Below are 6,417 nucleotides of genomic sequence, written 5' to 3'. Positions count from 1 at the left end.
AAACTCTGAAGTACTTGTCATGAAAAAGATGCAACTCAGGAATTTACCAAGAATCGAGATTACAATATCGGGAGAGATTGTAGCAAACACGCAGAGAAATTGAAGTTTCAAATAGACCACCTCCTGAGCTGTAAGTTTTGTAGAAACATACACAGATCAGTGTGATTTGTGTATATTTCTGCATGTGTACCTAATTTAAAGTGTTTTTATTCCCCAAAAATTATGTAGGGTCCCCAAAAGCATAACCAGCCCTGGACTGTTCAGCCAGTCCTGGTTCCTAAAATTACAGGGAACAAAATGAGTAGGGTTCCCCCATAATTTAGAAACCAGCACCAGGCTGCAGGGTCAGTGCTCATTTTAACTATAGGGGAAAAATACATAGGGATCCCCCTATATTTAAAACCAGCACCGTACCCAAACCGACCAGGTGTAATGCCATAGCCATGAGACCCTATCACCGGGTCTCCTGGGCCAAAGCATTAACATCCCAAGTCGGTCAACCCAAGCCGGGGATCTCAGGGGAGGTGGGGACCCCACCCCAATAAGGGGTCCCCCCTCTCCCGAAACTCCAGGCTTAGGCTGAAGCCCGGGGCTCTTCCCCGCACCCCTGGAGTGGTGGATACGGGGGTAATAATGTGGTATATAGTTCTAAACTATTGTAATTTACAGTGGAACTACAGGTGCCAGCATGCCTGCCCTTTGGCACTTGTGGAACTACAAGTGCCAGCAGGCGGCCGGCACCTGTATCCCCACTGTAAATTAAATTGTTAAAAAAACACACTACACACACCATCTAAAGTAAAACTTTATTGCACACCTACCTCACTCACTCACACATACTTACCTGTGCCAGCTGGTCATGTCCACTTGTCCCGTAGATCCCATTTGGAGTAACAAAAAGATCTTATACTCACCTCTTGCTACCTGATGCAGATACATACTTCAGCGGTGTATGTGTGGGACCACATACACCGTTACCTGGCTCGTGACTGACCAGTGTGAACTGTCAGGAACCGGCAGCCAATCAGCGGCCGCTAACTGTAGAGTGGCCGCTGATTGGCTCCGGCTCTGGCTTCTGCCAGTTCCTGCATGGGCTGGTCAGTGACTCAGAAGCAATAGTGCAAACATACCTTATACTGATGCAAAGTTTACTGCAAGTTGGTTTTGCGAATATATCTTGCTCGCTTTTGCGCTGCGCATGATCCAGAGTCACACGTATCAGAGTAAAGGCGATGCAGGGTCATACACAACTCAGTCTAGTGTGTACCTGGCATAATACATAATAAGCAGAGCAATCTTCAGTAGTGGTGCATAAGCCTGTGACATATGGAGCATTCTAATAGACCTAACAAGAGCACAAAAATGAGAATTACTTATGTGGATAGGTTCATTCTCATTTTTTTTTTTTTTGGGTCCAGACCGTATGGCGTTCTTCTACCCTTTGTTAGAGCATGGCAGCCAGTTTTCCCAGTGGTGCAAGAAATTGCCATATTTTGTTTATCATTAGTTCTTTATATTAATTATTTATAATTATATGTGTGTTCAAGCCCACCAAAATTGAGAATCGTAATCACGATTCGCAACAATAATTAATCTTTTTTCTGTATAGAAAGAACCAGGGACGGTGATCAGTAAGAAGTAAAGTGGCTCTATAAATAATCAATTTACTTCCAGGTTCGGGTCCGGCCGAGCATCTCCACATGCGCAATGTGAAAATATTGCAAATAGAACTGGGATTAACATTAGCGGCCACTCATTGGCTGGGTCCACGTGGGTCCCAGCCAATGAGCGTCCGCTAATGTTAATATTAGCGGCCCAGAACTAATGACAGCTCATACTGTATCAACATGTTGATACAGTGTGTCCGGGGCCCTATTTGGATTACTGCGGAGAACATCGTGGGACAAAAGGTGAGTATTGGATCTTTTTTTACAGGTACTTCCATTGGATACTTTATGTTGAGAAGGGGACGTGAACATCTGGGAACAGGTGAGTAGGTGTGAGTGTGTATGGATGTAATACATCTTTAATTTCACGGTGTGTTTTTTTACGCATTTCTTTACAGGTGAACTACACATACCAGCGGGCCCTTTTATGCCCCGCATGCTGGTACTTGTGGTCCTCCAAGTACCAGCATGCGGGGGAGGCTTGCTGGGATGTGTAGTTCTGCTGTAAAGACAATGATGATAATTCTATTTTTAACACTGCATACACTATCAACCTGCCACCCACTGCCCAGGGGTAGCAGGATAGCCCCAGGCTATCAGCCTAGGCCAGGGGTGCCCTGGAGAGGGGGACCCCTTTATTGGAGGAATCCCCAGCTCCCCAAGGATCCCTGGTCTGGGTTGACTAGCGGTCAGGGCTGATGCTGAGGCTGGGGGGCCCAGTGAAAGGGCACCCCTGGCTGTGGCATCAGTCCCCGTAGAAAGGGTCCGGAGCTGGTTTTAAATTATAGGGCTAATCTCACGCCATTTGTTTTCTCCCTATATTTAAAACCAACTCTATTCCTGCTGCCTGGTGCTGGTTCTTAAATTACTAAGGAAACCCAACACATTTTGTTCCCTGTAATATTAAGATCCAGGACTGGCTGGCAAGTCCGAGGCCGGTTAGTTTTTTTGGGGGGGGCTCACATCATTTTTTTTTTTACAAAATTCACTCGTTTTTTAAGCAGCTTACACATATCTCACTGATATGTGCAGGCTGCTTGCTAGGGAGAGTTGTGCAGAAAGAAATCACTGCAATCTCGGGTGACATAACTCACTCAAACTTGCTTTAAAATCACCCGACAAAATCGACCTACTTCACCATCGGAAAACTCATTTAGCCTCAAATCGCCTGTTGGTAAATTTGAGAGATGAAAAGAGATTAAGGGCCTGATTCAGAGCCGTTCGCTATTTGTGGTCGTTCGTTCAAAAACAAGGGGCGGCTATTCAAATGATCCGTTCGCAAATTGCAGACTGTTCCCACCTCTAAGTCTGAACGAGTGAGCAAAACATACGCTCGTTTTTTTGATAAAAACGCCCCCTGGCCGCACGCACCATACGTCATGTCCGCTATTTATTAGATTAATCGAGTACATCGTACAGCGTATGAACTGCTCGCTATTCTTGTGGTTGGTGTTTTCAACCGCTATTTTGCGAGCAGTTCTGAGTTAAAAAAGACCAAGTGACGTGGTCAATGACGCTGCTGTATTAATTATGCACTCCCTTAAAACGCCCGTTTTGACCTTCAAGCACGCCTGCGTTCGGATCTCCACTCCCCGTTTTCAAGCACCTTCCCCTGTTACCACCCACCTACGCCTCATTCTGTCACTCAAAATAGCAGGCCCTCGCTATATTGCGTACCAACAATTTTCGGCCGCACTGACTGGTTCGCGCATGCGTACTAAAAACCGTACGCATGCGCAGATGTGCGAACATCGCTCGGAACGAGCGTACTGCCGCTAGCGAGTGGCTCTGAATGAGGGCCTAAATCACCCAAGTTCAGGTGAGTTACAACCAGATAAATCACTTTGCAAATCGGGACAATCCCGATTCTTAGTAAATTTAGGTAGTTCCAGGATGCAATGATACTGTTATAATTCCTCAGGTGTGTAGATAATAACCTAAGTAGGTGTCAGTATCAGCCAGTTTGATTTCAGTCTGCAGTAATAATCTGGCAATAGTAAAACTGTCAAACGTTACTACATATCTCCCTATGTAGAGCAAGCTGACGAAATGGATCCTGTCTCCCTCTATTGAGCAAACTGAAGTAATGTGTCCTTTTGTTGCAGTTAATGGAAGCAGATTAACGTTCCTTGTAACAAACTTGTATTAAATTCCACAGACACCTTAGTGGTTGTCTTTTCAATATTTAAAGAATCTGGTTTCCAATGTATAACATGGCCCCAGGTAAGTGATTAATAATGATTACTTATACCGTCTTATTATCAAAAGAGGTTTTAAATTGTGAATTCTCCTATATTTTTCATGTTTCCTCTGCATTTCCCAACCAGTCCATTGAACAGGCAGTGCTATTCATAAGGGATATATAATATATATATATATATATATATATATATATATATACAATCAGACTAACTTATAGCTGATATTACAATAAGCCTCCAGAATGCAGCTTTGTATTTAGTATGGATCGGTATGAAATACTGCTGGACGCATGTGCCTAACCCTAACCCCCCCCCTTGTAAGTGCCTAAACCTAACCCCCCCTTTCCCTATCCTACCCCTAACCCTCCCAGTGGGGTGCCTAACCTAGTCCCCCCCCGGGAGCCCCTAACCTAACCCTCCCCCCCCCCCCCCGCAGCTGTCCGCACCCGGCATATCTTCGATCGGTATGCTGGGCGTCGGGCTCCCGGTGTAGGTAAAAAGACAGGCGTTGGGATCTCGATGCCTGTCATTAGACCCCTGCCGGGATTAGAGGGTCGGGCAGACGGCATTTCGACCGTCGGCTTCCTGACTGCACCCCCTTTTTAACCCTACCCTCAGTTTAACCATCGGCAGAGGGTATATTATCTGGTCTCTCCCACACCACCCAATTGTGATTTCTGGCCAGTCGACCACTCAGCCAGTGTATCGTTCTGCTGACCAATCTGTGATGTGTGTACCCAACTGTTCAGGAGTGAGGAATATATTATATTTTTAAGTCACTACATAGAAGGGGGGATGCAATGTGTGGTATGGGTTCCTGTCAGTGGGCCAAACACTTAACATTGTAAAACTGATGTTTAGCTCAGTTTCAAGGAGGCGACAGCGCCTGCTGCATTTATTGTGTAGTTTTGGGGTGTCTTCACTTTTAAGGGAGCACACAGGCTCATCTGTATAAAGACTCAAAGGTAAGTATTGTTGCCTGTAATACACTATCTCACAGGTTCTCAAACTCGGTCCTCAGGACCCCAAACAGTACATGTTTTCCAGGTCTCCTCACAGAAGCGCAGTGAAATAATTAGCTCCACCTGTGGATCTTTTAAAATGTGTCAATGAGTAATGAGTACACCTGTGCACCTGCTGGGTGACCTGGAAAACGTGACCTGTGTGAGGTCCTGAGGACCGAGTTTGAGAACCACTCCACTATCTCATCCTCAGATATTGAATTTGTTCTCCTTCAGCCACCTATTCTTCTTGCTCCCTAACCCCTAGACGCCTTCACCTATTGCTACAGCTGTTGGTGAATCTATTCATGAATAATATCAGTGCAGTGGTGTCTGCGTAAAGATGGCTGTTCTATCAGAAGTCCCTTTGGATATACAGTGCAGTAACATGGAGACAGGGCACCCTGTGCCGCCAACGCCCCCTAAACAGTGACATCATGACATCACACCTAGGGGGCAGGGCCACCGGCTCTGGGTAGTATAGCTTTGCTCGGAGTGTCCTAAGAACCAGCTGCAGGGTGCAGTATTCCTATTAGCATTCCAGGCAACAGCAAGTCACATGCAGACGATATGGGGCAGCGAAGATGCCACCCCGGGCCCTGTGTGGAAATACAAATTGGTCAATAAATATTACACAGTTAAAGAAATATTAGATGGTAAAGCATTAAACCATGCATTCTAACCAGTTAAGGGCCGTATTCAATTAGCAGCGATAATATCGGCCGATTATCTCTGAATTTTTTTCACTATATTATCGCACCATGATAATTATATAGACTGAAACAGGCGATAAGTTTTCACCATCTTAGAGTAGGTGAAAAAAATGCAAAATCCCTATTTTTGGCTAAAGATGTGGGGATTTTTCTCAGAACCTTTTGGACACCCCCTAATGATCAATTACCCCAAAAGTTGTTTGTAATTTGCATAATTCGGCCAAAAATGACCTGTCGAGTTTTGGGTGAAAAAAAAAATAGTTGAAAATGGGTTTATCGTATTTGGTCTGGTATTTCGGGGGCTGTGTGATTGCGACAGGTGTTTTAAACATTGCACGTGGTCGCAGCTGGTGTTTCTTTTTTTTTTACTTTTTTTTAAAAGTGCGCTATCATGACACCAAAATATACCTGCACCTATTTTTCCATACCCCCAATTTACGTGCAGCAGTAATTTCCTGGAATAAAAATTGCTGTCTTTTTTGTCATTTTTTTTCATATATGAAAACATTACAGCCAACCGATGCAATTTAAGTACCCTAAATAATTTTATTACAGCCACTAATACATTTCTATATTAAATTTTGTATGGACGCTAGCCTTTATTTGGGGGTACAGACCTATTTTCCTAGATGTCCTGACATTTTCAGAGGATAAATTATCGCACCTACCTGTTTTCGCCCCCCCTGTTTTATCACCTGTAATATCACACAAAAATCAGCTAAATCGGGTGATATTATCGCCACTAATTGAATATGGCTCTAAGTGTTTTTGTTGCTTGGGTAAGGTGCCCATCCTATATAGACAGGGACGTAAATAGAACTTTGTGGGACCCATA

Source organism: Taudactylus pleione, unplaced genomic scaffold (genome assembly GCF_031769625.1).
Source record: "Taudactylus pleione unplaced genomic scaffold, aTauple2 ptg000484l, whole genome shotgun sequence".
Classification (NCBI taxonomy): Eukaryota; Metazoa; Chordata; class Amphibia; order Anura; family Myobatrachidae; genus Taudactylus; species Taudactylus pleione.
Note: the sequence above shows the minus strand (reverse complement) of the source record.